The sequence below is a fragment of the Monopterus albus genome, unplaced genomic scaffold (genome assembly GCF_001952655.1).
Source record: "Monopterus albus unplaced genomic scaffold, M_albus_1.0 scaffold178.1, whole genome shotgun sequence".
NCBI classification, from domain to species: Eukaryota; Metazoa; Chordata; class Actinopteri; order Synbranchiformes; family Synbranchidae; genus Monopterus; species Monopterus albus.
Window position 1 is genome coordinate 601,221 of NW_018128058.1, and position 21,549 is coordinate 622,769.

The 21,549-nt window shown below is 41.2% G+C and overlaps 1 protein-coding gene and 1 long non-coding RNA gene across 14 annotated transcripts in view; one reads left to right on the plus strand and one right to left on the minus strand.

Moving 5' to 3' along the window:
• Nucleotides 1-3,358, minus strand: part of LOC109969705 (uncharacterized) — a 7,023-nt gene extending 3,665 nt beyond the window's left edge. For both annotated transcript variants that reach the window (XR_002276294.1, XR_002276295.1), the window contains exons 1-2: nt 3,334-3,358; nt 1,998-2,074 (exon numbers count right to left, since the gene is read on the minus strand). This is a non-coding gene — a long non-coding RNA (uncharacterized LOC109969705). The remainder of the gene's footprint in view (nt 1-1,997; nt 2,075-3,333) is intronic.
• The window catches only part of magi2a (membrane associated guanylate kinase, WW and PDZ domain containing 2a), a 201,103-nt gene that overhangs the window by 83,671 nt on the left and 95,883 nt on the right, over nt 1-21,549 (plus strand). The gene's annotated exons all lie outside the window — the stretch shown is intronic.

The following is a 21,549-nucleotide window of genomic DNA, read 5'->3' on the forward strand; positions in this document are numbered from 1 at the left end:
TGTCAACATGTAAGTGCTTTTGAGCGTGTGCATGTCTACTTATGTGGCTGGTCAGACACATGTAGATGGGCACACATCGTGTGTGTACATGCATGTGTTCTTTTCTTTTTATCTGTAAACTATATTACTACTGCTACTACAATTATTACCTCCACCAAGGGTGTTGTTCAGAGCGTAGCTCAAAAAGTAATGAATGGATTTTGATAAAGATTTTTGACAGAGCTAGGGTATGGCCTGCAGAAGAATCACACACATTTTGGTACTGATCTGGATCATCATCTGGACCCTGGAATTTTTTTAAAGAATTTTTCACCATTGTGAGTGTTAGAAAGGCTATACAATATGTGTGGGCCCCTTTTGGTGAAAGTGAGCGGCTCTATCCTGAGCACTTGGAGCGAAGATGAGTGAAGCTAGTAAGTGGAGCAGGAGGAATGCTGGAAAACGGACTCTAAAGTCAACTCACATGTATCCAAATGACATGCGCTGTGTGTATCTCAGTCTGCATGGGACATTTATCGAGTTGTTTGTTTTATTTAGCAACTGTTCATGTCAATGTAAATTGTTGAGATAATCTGTTCACTGTGTAGCTTGTTCATTTTGCTAAAGCTGAGATGCTACAATCTGGTAAACTGCTAGCTTTGGACAGTATGTCACTATCCTGCGAAACTTGCTTTTAGGTGTAATGGTATTATGGGGGAACTAAGCTGCCTCGATTGAGGTCTGCGCTCTCTTAGTGCTGCCTAGTTGTTATTATACTTCCACATGTTTCAATTACAGTGCATGTGGATTCTAGCACAGCAGTCTTATGGCGAGTCTGGCAAACTCTTCACTGGTTTGATTTAGTGTGTGTGGGTGTGTTCCATTTATCCCTCTGAGGGACATTGTACCCACAGCATGACTCATTTAGGCGCTGGGCAGCTCAGAGCACACACTCCCCCTAATCTCCACGCTCCCTGGAGCAGAGAAAATGGCTGCTGTTAGCCAATTAGAGCACTGGGACTGGATTAGGTGGACACGCATTGTGTCTGGGAAGGAACAACACTGACAGTAAATGCACTCACATATACAAGAAGCCTTACTGCAGGAATATAAAAAGTTACTTACCTAGACATATGCACAGCATATACTATTCGTGCACCCACACAAAAGCATTCAAATGTGCATGAATGTGCAGCAACTCAAAATGAAGGAGATGATGTTTTTATAAAGAAAGGCTAACAGAGTAGCAGAATCAATGTCTCAGTGCTTCTAGAAGTGAACAAGAAGAAGAGACAGCCTGCAGAGAGCACTTTGATGAACAAACCAAAGTGTTTGGTGCATTAAACGGAAACAACGCAGCCTCCATCTGCTGAATTCAACATTCCCTCCCTCCTAGAAATGGAAACATCACGCTTCAAACTTCAGAGACTGTTTACAGCCTACTGATATCGGGAGCAAAATAACAGACTGAGTGCAGGTAAAAATCACTGAAAGTGGGGGGAATGTGCTGCAGTCAAAGAATATGTGACACCAAGCAGGCCACTGTTTCCAGTTTGCTCTGCATCCTCAGCTCAATCTGTGCTTCAGCTAATTATGCTGTGCTCCTTTATTCCTTTGTCTCGCCTTCTTCTTGTCTCATTCCATCTCCGCCTTTTTTCCTCCAAAATGTGGATTTAATTCAAACTGAGCTCAACCAGAAAGTGCTTTACTTCTGCCTCCTCTCCTTCCTAACCCTCTCTGACCCCCCACCCCCACCTATATTTAGTTGGGTGACTTTATTGCGCAAAAAGGTAAAAGCTGTTGAGAAATACACAAGGAGATCACATTGTGAGGGTTTCCTCATGAATCTTCTGGAGGTTTAAGCCAAGACTGGCCTCTTTTTTTTTTCTGTGCAGCATGTGTCAGGGTTCTTGTGTGGATACATTCAAGTTGAATCTAAACATAAATCTCTTTCATTCTTACTGTACTTGCCCAATATCTGCCATTAAATCCTCGTTTCTTAAGCTGCCAGTACTCACAGTGAAATCCAGCCAGATGACTGACAAAAAGAAGCTGAGTTTCCTGAAACAGCCCCGGTGGAGTCCAGACTTTGATCCTGTAGAAAAATCAGTGAATACAGAGCAGCACTGTAGAAAACGTGTCATGTCATATGTTGCGTAATGCACAAAAACTTTTTTTTTTACTTTTATGCTGGTTTTAAATGTAGCTCTTGTTCAGTGTTATGTATATCTTCTTGTGGGATAGACGCTCTGTGTGAAGCTTTCAGCAGCCGCACACACCCACTTGAATTACCAAGCACAAGAGAAGGCTTGCTATGCTATATAAACGCACTGACATTGATTTTTCATGCTTTACAAACCTCCTCATCACCACTGAGACTAAACAAACCCACTACTGCTGCAGATTTTGTCTTTACCCTGGACATAGCATGTAGCACATCACTGTAGCATCGCAGCCTCTCAGGTTCTGAGACTCGCCCTAATCCTATACCATTTATATTGTCATGCCTTGTCTTTAACTTTCAGTATTCCATCATCTGTTTTAAGATGATCTCTTGTTTGAGTATGTGTGTTCTTTTAAGTGTGTGCTTTATGTTACCTAACAACTTTTCAGTCCACTGTATTGTGGAATGACAATAAAGCTTCTTGATCTTGAAATGAGAGGGGTTTGGATAGTATGTGGAACACTAAGCAATATAGTAGTATGTATGCATGTACGCTTTGATGGAAGTGTGAGGGATACGGCATAGTGTGGGCAAACAGGTTTCAATATCTTGTACCAATCAATATCTTATTATTGTTGTGGTTTAGTCCCCCTCACCAGGAGGGTGAGGGAGAACTGGGGTTGGACTCAAGATGGCTGACCCAGGTGCTAGTACAAAAAAGGAGGTTTAATGGAATAAAAACATGACAACAAAACAGGGTCCATAATACATACAACAAGGGAAGGGCAGTGATGATTAAGGAGACCAGGACGGTAAACACGCAAACTAACGACAGGAACTAGAATAGCAGGAGGATGAGAACGGACAGGTGAACAAAAAGAACCAACGTAAACAATGCAATCCACAGCACAGGGACTGTCAGCGTGGAAGACAAAGCACATATTTCTGTGTTGCTAACCGCATAATTAGCGTGATAAGGTCAAGCCAAAACGCACAGAGACTGTCAGCGTAGCATCTTACACACGTCTAAAAATATGCGGGTCAGACACAACAGTTGTATAACTTACTTTAAGTATAGTATGTTACACGTCGCAATGTTGCGGCGGAGCGTCTGCCAGAGGTATAAATAAGGAAGCCAACAAATCACCGGAATACGCCTCAGGTGTGCGCACCGACCCACGAGTAATTACCTGATGCGACACAGATGAGGCGTTGATCCCGCAAAAAAGGAGCAGGAGAGGGAAAAAGAAAGAGAGGCAGGTCGGGCCGAGCGGACCTGACAATTATGGCCTATTGCAAACAAAAAAAAACAAAAAAAGTGAGTCCTTGTCTTCAACTTCCAAGTCTCAGTGTAGTCGAAGCTCAAATCAGAGTCCTCAGTGCTCGAGGCCAAGTTGAGTCAAGAGTCCTGAATATCAGGGATCAAGTCGGACTTGACTCTGAGTCATGGACTTAAACACTACAACCCGGCTCTTAACCACTCTGCATCCCGTTTTGGTACCTGTGTTTGGTGTGCACTGATCTTGTGGCTGACTTCTATCAATAGTGCATGGAGCATAGTTAATCCAGACTAGTGGAGCGGAGTGTTGTTTTGTATTATGGCTGTGTGCTGCTTTCATATCACATTGCCTTGTGCTCCTATGCCTCATTATTGTGTGTGGATTGTACAAGGGGCTGTGAATTTGCCACGACAACACAGTTGTTGACACTTGAGAATACACATAGGAATGTCTGTGATTGCACCACTGTCGCCTCACAACAAGAAGGTTCTGAGTTCGAACCTGGCTGACCCGGGAACTTGGTGTGCGTCATGTGAGTCTGCATGTTCTCCCTGTGCCTGTGTGGGTTCTCACTGGGTGCTCCGGCTTCCTCCCACAGTCCAAAGACATGCGGTTTAGATTGATTGGCAATTTTAATTTTCTCCTATGAGTGAGTGTGTGTGGTTGTTTGTCCACATGTCAGCCCTGTGAGAGACTGGCGACTTGTCCTGGGTGGACCCTGCCTCTACCCAATGTCAGCTCGGATTGGCACCAACTTTTTCTCTTTGTGAGTGTTGTACAAAAAGAAATCAGTTGGGGATATGGCTTTATATCAGCTAAGGAATGTTTTTCTTGCTGTCCATCCACCTGTGGGAGCGACATTAGATCTCAGATCTATATTATATGCATAGATACAATATCAAAGGCGTATACTGTGACATTTATATTTGAAAATAATATGAGTCTGAGTTTAGGTTGAACATTTAGCCTATGGACTTTGACATTTACAGCATTCGCAAAGGCTGTACTGAGTCAGTATTATTGTACTGGTGTATTGAAAATAATGCATGGTCAGAATTACAGCGTCTGCTTTCCACTTTTTCAGATGTCTGCTGAAAACGGATTCGATAGTGAGAGCAGCTGGTGATTTCCATGTGAGAACGCATTCTGGAATCTGCAATAGCTGCACTGCTCTCACATTTCTTTACCCATTCATCTTCAACCCACACAAAGCACAACGATAACAGGACGCTTGCAGAATCAGGGTTGTTGTTTTTCAAAATGATTAAATTAGACTTTAAGGGGAGCCTTCGGAAAAATTTATGAGCGTCAACCTTTCTGTAAAAATGAAGGTGATTTTCTCGCAGCTTTTATCAACAAAAAAGTGCTTCTGTAAAGTACTGACTGAAGGGTGTACTCACTTAAACATATTTATTGGCTTTTGTTTTTGTTTCCTCAATCAGTTTGAAGGCTGAAGACAATAAAATGGTACATTTGAAAGACTTTAAAGAAGATTTTTGATTAAACAAAATGACTACAGCCTTCTGATGGGGAACTGACAGAGAGTGATGTCAATTTCACAGGTGGGTGACAAGTTAAAGGAACAACCCAAATAAATAAATCAGATGCTGTGGCCTTCACAGTCACCAGATCTCAACCCAGTTGAACAGCCACCAAATGAGGGAATATCATTTGGAAGAACGGGCTTCATCCCTCCAGAAGAGTTCAGAGTCGGAGAATCAATGCACTGAAGCTGTTGTAGTGGCACCATACTGAAACACTTTATGTTGGTTTTTCCTTTTCTTTGTCACCCTTCTGTATGTCAGACCTGAGAAGAGGTTATCATATTCATCAGTTTTCCTTTTCCCTGCCCTTCTGTCTTTCGCTTCCCTCTCTCCTTTCAGTGGAGGGAGCAGTCTGAAGCTTTAGTCCAATAGACTTTAATGTCACTGTTGGCTCTGGTGACATTTGTGCTCAAAGGCAGTTTTTCAATTGATACTGACTGACTGTTGACAAAACTGAGAGAGACACCATGGCAGCAAGCACACCGCTGACTGGTGTGTGCGCACACGTGCTTGCCTGTCCATCTATAGCCTTGTATATTAGTATTCGGTGGTGGTAGCTTTCTGGCACTATGTTCCTTCACGCGTCCCCCAGAGGATTTCCGACACTCTCTTTCTCTCTGTCTGTTTCTTTCTATCTCCGTCTCTGCTGCTCTCCTGACACGGCCTGTTTCCAGACACCAGCAGCCTACGTTTCTTCCACATTGCCATGGAGACAGACGTGATGTCAGTGCTGGTCTGTGGAGGTATGTCAGACTATAAGCTCATTCCCGTAATCACCGTTACCATAAAGATTATTAAAGCACACATTACCTACCTGGGCCACCTGCTGCAAAATCTAATGTTTTCTCAAGGACTGGCAATCAATAAACTCCCAGATGGAGCAAGACATCTTATTTGGCTACCTTTAGCAGCACAGGGACCCAGGCATTAGACACTGGATATTTAGAGACCTAGTGGAAAAGGATAATTTGCAGCAAGCACAGGTGGTAGAGTGTTATGTTCGATTTTGAGGAACAGAAGGCAGGAGAGGCACAACAAGACCGAACAGGCATTTAATTTGTTTTCACTGTTTTGTTGTAAAGAAACACAGAAGAACTTGGCCTTGGAAGTTAAACACTCGGTAATGAGTTTGTTTCGGGACACATACACAACAGTTGTGTACATACAGTATATGATTGGTTTCACATGCCATGCAACCGCCAGATCTGATTTCTTTTGCTTCTGTATAAAGAAAAACGCAGTCTTCTTTTGGGATGATGGTAATGAAACCAAAGCAGGTATGAATGTGAGGATTTGTTCTTGACATTCCTGCGATTATTGAGCCATTAACCGGCTTTTAGCGGAGGAGCACATCTTGGCCACGTGTGACTCATAAAAAACAGTCATGTGTCATATTACTGTAATGATTGCAACTGGTTTGATGAGCACATGATTAAAGCCCTTAACCCTGTCACACCTCCACACAGCACACCACCGCTGTTTCTGTCTGACCTTTAAAATTTAGTCATGATGACCAAAGAGTTGATATAATCAGCCTAAATAACATGTAATGTCCCCCTGGTCTCAGAGAAGTTATGCACTCCACCTCTGGGTCTCAGGTGCCAGGGTAAAGATGTTTCCTCAGTTACAAGGTGGAAGGACTGTAGTCAGTGCTATATTAGGAGTCTGTTGCCATATGTAGGAAAACTGGAAAAAAGATGGTTTGTGGAAAATGTTTGTTGTTTATTTGAACTTGTTTAACAATATTCCACTACATTTACTCGTTTAATGGTTTTTTTGTTTACTTCTCATGATTTATTTTTAATTGTAATATATTTTCGTATACATTGGAATGTCAGATAATCAATCATATGGATTAAATCTCCGTGCAACCTTTCAAGCCACTCTGTAAACATTTCTGATGCAAATTATTTTGACAACACGTGGCATTTTCACTGCTAAGAACTGCATTTTGGAATTGTAAATACCCACACAGTTAAAATGTGCATTGTAGCTAAGTGCACTGTAGCTCAACCAGTTCTAATGCTTGTAACGTGCACAGATAGCTGAACCATTAAGTGTCAACGAGATGCTGCTGTTACTGTTGTGTTTGTTTCATGGGATCATAGGTACAGAGCAGCAGCAGTGCTGTTAACCAAAGACCATATGTACACTGTGAACTTGTGCTGCACATAAATGATAGACTAAGACTGTTTTCTCTGGAGAAACCACAGTATTAGTAGCTTGTTTAAATGCTTTCACACACCTGAGTTTCAGGAGCTAACCTCAGTTTGTGCCTCTCATCTGTTACTATTACATTCCAATCACAGAGCTAAGCCTCTGGTTCTTCTGAACCCTAGCAGTTCATTTATTTTTTGAGAAACTCCAAGATTCTTCTAATCATCAGAATGAAAAAATACTCAGTTTCCTGCACAACAAAAAGATTGTTTTAACTAGTTTCCCAAGTTGTGGCTTCAACCTTAATCCAACCAGCCAGTAGCTGAAAATACAGACTATGTGTTGATCAATTTGCAGAGTAAAAATATATTATTTTCACACAGAATGACACGGTTTCTGAAAATTGAGTGCTAAGTACTGTTCAACAGCTGTCAGGGTTGAAAAAGATGTCCAGATATTTCCATTTCAGAAGAGGAAGTGGTGTGTAGCTTTGTAACTTGAGTTAATGGCAATATGAGAGCTGCAGCCCGTCTCTAAACAGAGACTGACAGAAGGAAAATACAGTGGAAAAACAAAGCAGGATGATTCTGCTTCAACCCTGAAGGCTGTGCTTGGTGATGGTTAAGGGAAGTAAACTGCTTGTTAGTGGAAACCCAGCAGAATTAAAGGAACAACCTGAATAAATGGTCTCTTCCAGAATGACAATGCCCCATCTGTAGAGCACTAGGGGTCACTAAATGTTTGGATGAGCATGAAAATGATGTGAATCATATGTTATGGCCTTAAGTGTAGGAACAATACACCAAATTCTGGCGTTTTATCTGGACAGTTTAACCCCATTCAGATGTTCTGAAGCAACGATATTAGTATCCCACGGTTAACACATCAGTCATCTCAAAACATGAAAATGTTTATATTTTCCTAATTCTCTTTTTTTTTTAATCTATATTACCTTCTTTGTGGCCGATGCCATGTTATAGGGTAAATCAATACTTTATTGTACAATGGTTTTAAACTGGCTCATCATCTTGTACACATCCCTGATATTTAACCTCTACATTTATTATCTGTCAGTCTGAGCGGACACACTCATTTCTGGCTTTCTGAAGCTGACAGCCAGCTCTCTGTGGTGGAACGTCTGCTCCGAACAGCCGGAAATAATCAGCAAACTCCTTCCAGCTGCTCTTCAGAGAGCCATTTCACTTTGCTGCACCTTGCAGCGTTTCAGAAGCCTTAAAGGAAGTCTTGGTCTGGTTGCCATTAGACATTCAGCTCACATTTGTCATAGAGCTCCACTTCTGGAGAGTGGCTTTGTCCTCTCATCTCCTCTGTCCACTCGCTCTCTTCGTTGTCTGCTTCAGAGAAATGAGAGAACGCCTCCTTCATGCAGACAGACCTCTCGCGCTGTCCTACCTATCTGTGTGAGTTTGTGTGGGTTGTGCAGACATGTTGTACAAGTCTGTGCTGCGTCATTTCTAATGTATGTTTGTGCCAGTGGGAGCATCATATCCTGGTACATGCCAGTGATATGTGGCCTGTTCTCCTCCAGCTCTGCCAACAGTCATGTGTCTGTCATCCAACATCCAAAGCTCTCCTGTTTGCACTGCCTACTCCAATATTTATGGGAAACTGAAACCTTGAATGAACTGTCTGTTTTAGCTTTGGCACATGTGTACTACAAAGAAAAAAAATCATTGGACTGGAAATACCAAACACGGCCGAGTAAATATGAACAGTGAAGTTATCTTTGCAGATTTTTCTCTCTTGTTTGTGTTTGCTCTCCTGGAGCTGGTAGCAACAGCTCTTTGTAGGTTCAGACTAAGCCTACTGTAGCTAATGTTAAGTGTTTAAATGGAGTTAAAACAGACTGCATCACAGAATCCAGGTCTTACGTGGAGATTAGATGTTACAAAGTGCAATTTTTGCATAGCTAGCTGAGCAAGGCAGCTGACAAAAGTCAGCATGATTACCCCCTGCTGTTACTAACAGATGGAAACAGAGGCAAACTCTTGCTGGCCTGGCTCTGCACGGTAAAAGTGGGCCAACCCATGTTGTTGGAAACTTATTGTGAGCAGGATTTATGCATGAATGAACCCAGCTAAAAGGCGTTTTGGAGTTGAGTTTCTGTTACAGTTCGGTTTATGTCTGTCTTGTGGTTGAGAGCCACTCGAGAAGAGAGGCAGAAACAGCAGCATTGGGCTGTTGGGGCAGGTAATAACATTGATGGCAGCTTGAGTTTTGCTGCTGTTTTGCTTCTTCTAACGATTAGATATTCTGCTCAGAGGCATCCAGACTTTTCTCACAGACTGTCAAGATTGGCGCAGCACCGTAAAGTGGCACCACTGTCAGGAATATAAATACCTCCATCCCAATTACTGTTTTAGGAGTTTGGTGAAATCTCGTTTTTTTCTCTATTATCTGCTTTCTCTCTGTTTTGTACAACGTTCACCTTCTCCCCTCCCTGACAGATGAAAAGAGCTCCTCAGCCATCAGGGACATTTTCAACAAAGCGCAACATGAACACGTGTTCCTGTCCTACAAAGACAGACATATGCAGTCTCTAACCCTTGGCACCTGGTAAACAGACCTGTTTAATAGCAGCTCCCAACAGAAACTGAGGCTGTGACTCATTTGTCAGAGGCCTGGGTCAGTTCCCACAAGGTCAGCTGCTGTGCATAAACCAATACCATCTGTGTTTTGGGACCAACAGAAGAGCCAATAAGCTGATGCTCAAGATGTATGGTAGCATTACGACTGCGCTCGGACAAAACAGAGTTCAGTTTGCTGTTCATTTGAATAAGTGTATATCTGCGTGTACACTGCTGTGTGTTTTTGTTTGTGTTAGATTCTTCGATTAGTCCCCATAGTTTTTGAGGAAGTATTCCAACAAACAATATTTGTATTGTATATTCATTAGAAGGAGAGAATACTACATAATACAAAGCAGCTGTCATTAACGAGGAGATATAAAAGAAAAACAAACAAAAATGAGCAGTCATATCAGTCTAATGGAAATAGGAAAGAAGATAAAACATCGCGAGCATACACAGCTGCTGTTGCTGTGAAATGAAATGAGCACATTTAATTTGACGGTTTACTGTAGCTCGTTCAGCTTTAGGTGTATAAAAATGAAATTGATTTTATCTTTGTTTTACTCTGGCAGCTCCTTTGATGGTAAACAATATATTTTAGACTGTGGCTGAATATGAAATGATGGAGTTACCTATAAATCAGTAAGATCATTTCTGTAGCGGCGCTTAATCATTTGTTGTCCACATTGCAGGAGGGGAATATCATCAAATTTAGGACTTTGTTCTTTATCCATCACACAAATTCCAGCCTGAAAACCTATTTTAAATATATTGTTGAGTTTTTTAAAAGTTGAAAAGGTTGTTAATGTGTGTGGTCTAAATTCAAGTTAGCTCTTTTTGCATGTGTTTAGCTGTTTATTTGAGAGTGGTGCACTTCCAAGTTTTTATATAAGCATAAAATTCCACATTGAAAAAGTGCAACATCCAAACACAAAATCAGAATTGACTTTTTCAATATTTAGCAAAAGCTACAAGCAAACAAACTAGTGATCAGGTACCAGTGTGTGTTGGCCCTCTCCTGACAAGTGTATATGAATGAGTGTGTGTCTATATCACACAGAAGAGGCATGAGAGAAAGTTGAATGAAACTGGACAAGCAACAAGGGAGAAAATAGATGGCAAATGAAACAGGGGAGGAGGCAGGTTAGTTGGCAGCAGACGGAAGGTAAGAGATGTCTATTGAAGATGTGGATGAAGGAAAATGAAGCTGCTTTTAGAAGCAAAAAGCAGAGAGGAAGACGGCCAGAAACATAAACTGAACATTCTTAGTGTTGGCTGCAGTGGATCCACAGTTAACAGGCTCCTCCTTGAAGTTTTGTATTTGTTTTTTATGACAGTTTCACCTGCATCATATGGAAATGCAAACTTAATCTGTCATCAACACAAGCAGCAGTTAGAGGTAAAGGGTTTTTAGGGTGTTGTTCTTGAGACTGTTCTGTTTTGGGCAGTTTATATATCATGAAAACATGGCCATGCTAAACACACCTGTCCCTTTTCTTCTCTGGTTGCCAGTACGGTTGTATGTGCAGAAGGAAAGGAAATAGTGGCCCTCAAACAGAACAGGACAGAGGACCTTGATTTATTTATTGTGAGAGCCTGGGGATCTAGGAACAGTGTGTGAAACGATGTCTAGACGTTCAGTACTATAAACGGGTTTGCGCCACTGATTGGCCTGGATAGTGGAGGCTGATTTACACCAGCAGACAGCTCAAGATGAACTGGCTGTGCAGAAGGCAAAGCTGGGCTCACGTTTTCTCTTGAGGTACAAAATCAAGACACATATTTCTCCAAAAGAGGTGAATCTCAGTAGCCGCTTATCCTGATGTATTGTCCTTGAAGTATTTTTGGTAATTGTTTGCTTTTATTAGACCGTCTCGTGTAGAAAGACGGGAAATGAGTGGAGACAGAGTGACAGGAAGTGACAGTCAGCAGGTGCCTTGCTTCTGGTGACACTGTAGATCATGGTCACCACCTTAAAAGGTAAGGCTGGGCCTTTTCTATACTAATAGTACATTCAACAATCTTCATACAGAGACCAAAGCTGATAACAAATTGCCTCTGCCTGCTGTTAATGTCTGTCAGCTGACAATCCTGGATTAGCTTGTTCCTCCATGCCACAGATTCATTCAGCCATTGTTGTTCAAACACGACTAAAAACATGTTAGGGAAATACACCGCTGCACCAGGTGACAGGCAGACAAGTCCACCAACATTTCCTGGTGTCAAATATTCACATACTCCTTTCCTTGCTCTTTTTTTATTTGCTGTGGAAAACCACAAGCTTGTGCTCATAGCCCACACAAGAGACATCACCACAGCTAAGAGGGCAGTGTGTGATTCAAAAATCTTACTTAACCTCAGTCATTAACTACCAATGACACATGCGTAGAGTTCTTAAAGGGTTGTCCCATTCCATAGGGGAAGAGTTCAACCACTACTCCTTGTTACTCTGTTTAGGGTTAACTCAAAAACAAGGGTAGAGATAAAGCATAAGAAATGGGATTGGGCCATAAAGTCAGTGAAGTGATTCTGTAATGTGCATTGTACAGCAGTATTTTCTTAAAGTTTGCTAACACTAGCCATCGTAAGCACCACACCAGACCAAGTGAGGATGTAGCAACAAACCCCCTGGGTGTATTGACTTGAGCAACCTTGCGTTTTATTGCTCATGAGTTATACTTTTAATTTGTAACAGGAAAATGGTGTTCTTCCTCTCTAAAGTTGCATAGTCTTGCTTTAAGAGTTTTGGAGTCTTATGAGTCATATTGCAGGCATTCTGTTCATGCTTTTTAAAGGCTAGACCTTTACCACAGTGCATTGTTTAATGACTGCTGCCTTGTTTACCTACTGGCTTTGTCACATTTGGTGCAGTGCAGCCAGTTTCAGCAAATCTTTTGTGATGAAAAGGTCTGTGAAGCTCTGACAAGCACTGTATGACCCAGTGTGTGAATATTTCTGTTAGCAAAGAGGGAGACAGGGTGAGAATGAGAGAATGGAAATGGACAGAAATCAGAGAAAGAGGTGAGAAAGTGAGTGAAAAAGTGGAGGAATGAGTATGAAAATAAAAAATGGGGAGGAATGTTAATGCGTTTGGATGCTTAGCCCTTCTCAGTCCATTTAAAGAGAGTCAGATATCTGATGCTTGACAGGGGGGATCGGAGAGACTTGAACCAAACACTGTGTTTTTGGCATCTGAGGTAAAATTTGCCTTCTCATGAGAAGTGCTGATAAACAGAGGAAACCTTCATTAACATGCTGCCGGAGCCTCCACCTCCTGCGCTTCACTCTGATTGCACACAGGATGGGTTCGTTTGGGCTGGGCTGCACACGTCCTTGCCCCCACTCCCTTGCACCAGCCCTTCATTCCTCTCTGCCACTGCAGAACTGAGGTGTTCTCCTGCTCTTTTCCTTTTCTACCAACATCAGGCGAAAAAAGCAGCGAGGAGGAAAGGTCCATCTAAATGTCAAGTAGTTTGTGCTTCTGTGAAAAACGCATGTCGAGCCTCATCACCGCTGAATGCAGGCTTAGCATTGGTCTCGGTTATGTCTCTTGACAACTGAATCCACTACTCCCTAACACTCTCTGGCTCACACTCTTTTTTTTTTTTTTTTGCTTTGCCTGGCCTGGTAAGCTTTCTCTGGGCTGCGCTGATAGCTGAAGCACAGTGTTGTCAAGGTGCTGGTATCATAAAAAGACAAAAAAAACTATTGCTTATAAAGGTAGAAAAGTCTGTAGAAGTTTCCCCATTTTTGTCTGATTGATTAACAATATTGTTTCTGAGGAAAACTTAGACTTGGAATCACATTTTTCTGTTCTGTCAGGAAGAACATTAAGCCTCATTAACCAAGTAACTCAAAAAATTTCCATAACTTCTTCTTCTGTACTGACATTTACAGATGACGGTTGACCTTCACAAAAATGTTTTGCATCCAACTTATTTCAATTTAAATTTATAGTCGGTCTAACAAACTTCCAAATGTCATTGATTGTAAAAGTCATTTTTTTTGGACAGAGTTTAAAATGGAAATATTGTCAACCAATGAAAGGACTTGCATAATTAAACTGCGACTCACATAGTGTTTCTGAATTGTCTCTGTGCTCATCAATTAGTGAAACTTAGAGCATGTAATGATTGGTCAATACAGTATATTGATGACTTGACCAGTGGATCCTTCATCTTTTCAGTCAAAGCAAATGCCACACCTTCTGTGGTTCTAGTTTTTCAAATGTGAGGATCTGACATTTGGCTCTTGTCATATATAATATAGCAGTTTGAATATGTCATGTTTGTTCTATGGGAACTGATAATGAGAAAATAAGCAGCTGTAGCCCAGATAAAATCCAACCCCCTGTAATGCTATAATGCAAATTAGTGCTCTTCAGGATTTTTCAAGTAACAGGTAAAAGTTTGGGTTGAAGAAATGTCTGTTTGAAGCCTTCTGAGTCGCTTCGTGCTTTTAATGATTTCATCTGCGAGCTTTACACTTGATGTTATTCCAGTGATGAAGCAGAATGATAATACTTTAATCACTTTGGCTGCCCTCTCTACCCGAGCAGCAAAATGATTTATTAGGTGGCTGGTCAGCAGATTCAGCTGCTGCTACCTCACAGTTTACTACACATTGACACCGTGTCAGTGACGCACTCGTCGGTTTGAGTTGGTGACTTAGTTTCCTCCTTCCTCCTTGTTGTCATGATTTTTATTCTTGAGAGCAGCTGAAACTTCTTTGGATGCAAAAAAAAAAACACATGCCATTGTTGTGGTGAGTGCCGAAGTGTGTTTTCATCTTCATCTCTGCCTTGTAGACATTTGTTTGCTTCTTGAGGCCATTTTGTTTATGGTAGTTCTGCTAGTGAAGTCACTTCCAATTTAGCAATAATTAAGCCTTATTAACATACATTAATGGGTTCAGTTGGCCTTATGTCTCTTCTTTGTTTTTGCTTAAACATAATATATGATAAATGTGTGCACGGCTGCAGTGTCCAGTTTGAACATATGAACATTTCCTTAAATCAAATGTGCTCTGGCCTCATCCCTGCCCTTTCTTTCTTTCAGAGCTCTTTTATCTAAATCCTTGATGTGCATGGTAGCCATGTTCATCAAACCGGCACATAAGTTATAAAAACATGGGCTGTTTGATCAACACTATAGGGAGCAAATGAACTGATACACACAAGCTCACTGTTTCATCTCATGCTGCTTTTAACGTCTGCTCGCTTGGAAATAAACTGCCTGCAGAAGAGTAATTGTGATATTAGTTTAACTAGCACTTTTGGCTTTCATCCATTTCAGCCTCGGAGTCTGAAGGATAGAACAGTGACAGGCTAATAGAGAGGGATTTTCTCAGCACAGCGTATAGGGCTTTACATTAGCAAACCATGGTGAGAGTTACAAGTCTATTAGATCTACCTGTACAGCCATGCAATAAATACTGTCTGTATTAAGTTGTTATGAAGCAGCTTTTTCAACACAGAGTGAGAGAGGTGACGATTCACCTCTGTGGCCAGGTTTAAGAGTTGAAGTAAGGATTTTGTGATTCTTGTTTGGCTTGTGCACAGTCACAAAAACCGTGGTGTTTAGTTGGACTCCTTCAGATGTTTGAGTTCCATTTCCCCTCTTCTGTTGTTCAACGCCAAAAGGTCAAATTGTGCAGTACAAAAAAGTATAGATCAGATAGAGAAGTCCAAAAAACAAATACAAATGTGTGTATCAGAACTTGTTTTTTCTTCCTTCCTCTCCCATTAATCGTCTCACAATTACTGGAATTACTGGACTAAACGACTTAACTGTACATAAAATAGTAAAACTAGTTCTAGTGACAGCTGCTACTTGGAGCTGCCTCTTAGGAACAATGCGTCACTATCAATGTAACACCATCATATAAAATACTATGTCGCTAACGGTCTTTTTTCTGTAACACAAGCACTTTTACTTGTGATACTTTTATACAGTATAGATTATTGTTTTGCTACATAAGTAAAGGATCTTGGTACTTCTTCCACCACTAGTTAACACTCAACCCTAAATATAATATTAAATTAGAATCCACTAAATCTGCACATAGAATTGAATTATATTATTGATCAGTTCCACAGTGATCAATTACATCATATTTTAGGTGGACAGGGATTGGTTAGTAATAACAGTTTGATACTGAGCAAACTACCATCAATCACGCCTCTGTGATACTAACAGTATTTTTCGCATTTGATATTAATCATGTAATCTAAACTAAGACAGCAAAGGGCTCCATTAACCAGTCGTGATGAATAGTGTTGGGTGTAGCTCATATATCAGGTCAGAAACTGTGCACAAAGTATTGTTTTCCTCAGAATTATTTGTTCTTTCGGCTTGGACGAAACCCAGCAGAGAGATTTACTTTCTTGGGCTGAAACTACTCACAGCACTGGATATCAATCCTGTTTTGACTTTGTAATAGAAAAGTCATATTTCTTCTCTTGGGGACTTTTACTTTTTCTGACCAACACCACCATCCTGACCATGATGAGACTGTTGCAGTGACAGCAGCAGAATCAGGTTATATCACTCGGAGGCTGTGGGGTGAATCAGGAGCCCAGCAGGTGAATTATTCAGGTGATGAGATGTAGACCTTCATCTCTGAGACCTCGCCAAGGCTAACATTCATTTAGACCTGTCAGGGTTTATTCTGTTGCTCTCACAAGCTGCTCTCTGCCTCTTTTTTCTTGGGATATGAGCTTATAAAATTGTTATTTTTCACCCTCTGATCCTCCACCTCATCTCCCACTCTCTCTTTAAGAACTGTTGTAAAAGCTGCAGACCAGATCTTTCCCCTGTGTTTTACTGTAAATACTGTTTTACTTGCGACACCTGTGTGACACGTGTCATTGCTTCAGGATATTCTGAAGCATCATGTGATGCGATGCCGCGTGTTGCCATTTAAATTATATCTATTACAGTGCTCCCAGAAGTTATAATAAACAGCAGTACTAGGGGTTGTGGGTTGTCAATCATCCGCATCAACAGAAAACATTTTCCTTGCCAAGATGATTTTGTCTTGACTTGAAGTTTGACCGTTTGCGTTGTGTAGTCGCACAGTACTTACTTTAAATGGTTACAATTACACTAAAAGTAATGATAAATATTATTCCCTCTGTAAATGAATGAATGAAAACAATGTGTTGTTACTATAAATGTTGTTGAACTGGAAATTTCTTCTCCAAAGTATTAAGAATGCAGCTGCTGAGCTTTCTACAGTGGATCAATAGTGGGTTTTGGACTGTTGCATAAAACAGGCAACTGGAAAAATAAATGTTAACAATGGCTCATTTGCAAGAATGTGATCTGCACATTTCTGTATTTTCTTTGACAAGATTACTTCCCAAAACCAACCAATTAACTGGTAAAAGAGTTGTTGTTTGCAGCAGTAGATACTGGAAGATGCTGCATTCATTTACTGCCCATGAAAAGATTAGCTGAGCACCAAGTTAATCTTTTGAAGGCAAACTCCTCTTTCCTTTTCCAAAGTAATTTTCAATGCACCCGAATCCTTGTAGTTTAGCAGGAACTCTGATTACGAGAAGTTGTGAAAAGAAGGAATCTTCTCATTATACAGCAACAGCACTATTGTGGGTGTGAAAAGCATGTTGTCCTTCACATTTTTATGTGCTTTTATTTTGTTATTCAGTGCAGTTCTTTCTCACTGAATCTCAATTTTCAAGCTCCCTTCTGTGTGTTTTTCATCCTATACATCTCTCCCTGTCTTCCTCTTGACATATCTCCTGCAGGGACTGTGGGAGGCTCAGACTGAGCTGCAGCTCTCGCTCTGCGGTCAGCCCCGCAGGAAATGTTTGTGTAATGGCTTCTATATGAGCGCTGTCACACCAGATGAGGATCCGACACAAGTGTGGACATTGTGTCAACAAGACAGAGTATGAAATGCTAAGCCCCCATTTCAAACCCTGCAGCCTTGTCACTTCCACTGGGTCTTTTAATTAATTTAACATGTTTTTTTTCTGTCGTGAGCCTCACGTGGTCAAATGATGCAGAGCCTTTGAGTTCCACATGGATGTAACCAATGGTTTATGTACATGTGTCATGTTTGCAACTGCTTCAATGAATGATTTAATCCTAAAGCTACTAGTTTCTCAGTGTTCACCCTGTTTTTACAAACATGTTACTCTCAGTGCTGGCTCCTTCTTGAACACCAACTCTGTGTTCAAGAACTCTTTCTTTCTCTTTTGGAACCAGAAATCTTCAGTGCTGCTTGGTCACCATGCTGAATCATTTCCTGCTGTGAAAAGGGTGAATGCAAGACCTTAAAATTCTTATAGCAGCCAGTGTTTTCCTCTGTCTTCCTCTTGTTTCTGCAGCTTCTCACCCTCTAATCATCAGCTATAAGTCTCTCTCCTTTCCTCTTTTTTTTTTTTTATTTCCTTCATCTTGGTTCCTTCCTCCGGTTTTATTTCTCTTTCCTGTCTATATTTGAAGCTGATGGTAATATGCCAGTGTAGTCATACTTTGTGCCCGTCCATCTCTCCACATCAAAGCCTCGCTTGTTCTCCAGCTCTCTCTCCTTCATGGTCTACCACTTTACCCTCTCTTGTTGACAGAGAATTGCTGTTTAGGGTGTGTGTGTGTGTGGATGCATAGTTAAAAGAATCTCTGTCTTCATTTGCATCCCCCGAAGAACTCATCCCCAGACTCTTGACATGTTTTACTTCCTTAGACTTCCATGCACTTGCTTCATAATATGCAGGTAAAATCAGTTAAGATGCGGTAGGTATTCATGGAGATTCTGCTTCCAGAGAACCAAGTTGCTCATTTGATTGAGAGTCAGAGAGAAAAATGTGTGCTTGTGTAGTCAGGAAGCTTTGAGGTTTTCATTAGCTGTCCCCAAGCTCATTTCACCAAATGAAAAGAAAAGAGAAATAGAGGCATCCTGGGTGAAACCTGTCGTAGCAGTGTTTGTACCTCGAGGATGTGGTCCTCCAAGCATAATTCATGGTTAGAAAAATCTAGGACATAATCTTCTGCTCTTTTCAGCCTCAGCAGTCCAGATAGAGACGTATTTACAGCATTACAAAGCAGGCGCTACAATAACAGGCTTCCTGTCTGTCTCGGTTCAAGTTAGAACAGAACGGCACCTCTGTGGCCTGGTCTCAGCGCTTTATCATGGCGGAAGTGAATCTTCAAAACAGCAGGGCAGCACGGTCACGGCAGGGCTCAACACCGTCACCTCACAGCAAAAAGGTGCTGGGTTTGAACCTGCTAGCTGTTTGTTGCATGTTGTTCCCTGTCTCTCCACATGTTATCTGGCCCCCTTCTTCTTTCATCTTTAGTGAAGGCATAAAAATGACCAAAGTTAAGGTTTTAGTTTTGCATGTCAAAAGTCATGTGTGATCTGATGTGTAACAGTGGAATCCAGCTCATTCCATTTGAACATCAGTGTTTGATTATTTTACTTTTGGCATTTGCTGTATCATAGGTGTCAAAATTCAGTAGTTCAGTTTGCTATATTATGAGTACAGGTAGGACCCAAAAAATGCAGACCCTGGCCAAGGAAAAGTTCTTTTAACTTTAATATAAAAAATAAGGAATAATGAAGGAAGCTCAACCCGACCAAAACTTACAAAAGACAAAAGGTAAAACCACAATCAAACTGCTCAGTCGGGGAGCTATGTCAAAAACTCAAAATAAACATAAGCTGGGAAAACACCACAGCAGTAGAGTCCAAGATCTAACAGGGTCAAACAGTCAGATGGTAACTAAGGCAAGAAGGAAACAGTAGAAGTCTTAACATTATAGGCAGATCAACCGGCAGGGTGTGACAAGAGAACAGAGGAATGTGACTGTGGGAAAGAAGAAGGTATATAAGGGCTGAAGACCAGGGGATAATAAGCAGCAGGTGTAAACAATGAATCGTGATTATGAACCGGGGTAAATCTAGGGTAGGTGAGGTGACACAAAACAGGAAATCCAACAAAAATAAAAGCAGCAAAAAGGAAGCAAGTCCACAAACCATAACACAGTTGGTTTTCTGTTGATTCACAGCAGTGGCAGGTTGGTGTTTATGATACACCTGTAACCGTTTGAAAGTGCCCCTCACTGAGAGATGAAGCCAAATATCAGATAATGGTGATCCATCTGCCAACCTTCAAATTTCAGCCCCCACTGAGGTAATGAACATTGTGTATCACATCCTAGAGGGCTATAATAAGGTTAAACACCATGCCTAGAAAATAACCCCAGATGTCATTGTCCCCTGTAGTCCAGCAATGGCAGCTAATTGGCTAATAGAGGTCTATTTGCCTCCAGGGTCCATTTCTGTCTTTGAGCAGCTAATGTCACAGATCTCTCTCTGTTCCCATCTGTCTGGACAGTTTGACCCATGTGGGCTGAATAGTGATGATGTTTCATAGTCGCTACTCACTGGAGCATCAGCGATGGCCCATCAGGACATTTAAAGTGTTATGTCATTAGTGACAGCTCACAGTGACTCGAAGCACCTCACCTGTCTCCCTCCCCTCTCTCTGCTAATGCTACATAAAGTCTGCCAGATGTTCAGGCAGGAGGTCGTCCAGGCAGAACGTGACCTGAGCTCGAAGCCAACTCCACCTGTGTTCTCACTTTGAGCAAGAGGGGGTGGCATACCTCTTAGCACAGAGGCAAAATGACCTGGAGTGCTTTTGCGTAATTTGCTCTTTTCTTTGAAAGCACATACTCATCAAAGAGGCAGGTAATGAGCAACGGTCTGGTCAAGTCTTCTCTTTGATTCTTATTTAATGTGGACAGCAGGGTGGTGGTGTTGCAAGGAGAGAACAGCGCTTCCATCTTCTTCTTCCCACCTGTCTGGTTTCAGTACATCTTACACAGGACTCTTGTGATCTTCTGAAAGACGCTGTGTCCATGTCTGCTCTAGTGCAGTCCATGCACTGAGAATGCTGAGGTTTGTTAGACTTTGACGAGTTTAACATGCTGAGGAAGAGTTTAGAGTTTATAATTACACAAAGATTACTGTAGGGGGAATATTTTTGCATCCAGTAGTGTAGCAAAATATGAAATGAGTAGTACATTAACACTATAAATGCATATGGTATCTTATCAAAGATTTCTCCTAGGTTGAGATTCCACTTGGGAATTTGGACTCCTGCCCTCATTACGTCTAGAATCCTGGCCACAACCCTGAGTACTGTATGTGTGGCTGTGAACAGTAGCCCCAAGGCAAATGAAGGCCTTAATAACACATTTATAATGATATAGGCAGAGAAAAGCAGCCAGTTCTAACATTAAATGTTTGGCATTAAATATTTAATCAGTTATCACAGTTTTTATCTGTGGTTCACATATATCAGAGATAAAATCAAACCAAATGTTTCCTGCCAGACATCAGGACAGGATGTTCTCCTGGTATTCACTTTTCCAACACTCATATCTGAAGAATTTCATTTTGATTCTTGTTTAGTGGACTGGTAGCTGAGATGGCTGTCGACACCCAAAAGCATACCCTGCATTCTGTTGTTTCCTTCTCACTAGTTCATTAACACTCAGGTAAAAAGTGGAATTGAACACAATTGGAGACACTGAACAGCATCATCATGAATCGGACGATGATTTTGACCCTGAAAAAAACTTTTTTAAGAACTCTGAAAATAACTGCAAGTATTACATGGATGAGCAGTTTAACAGCAATGTCAAGACTGAAAACAAATTATCATTAATTCACTTTAATAGCAGAAGTTTATACGCAAACTTTCAGAGTATAAAACATTATCTTAGTAGTCTTACACATTCTTTTAATATAATTGCTATTTCTGAAACATGGATTAATAATGTAAGGGGAATGGATTTTGA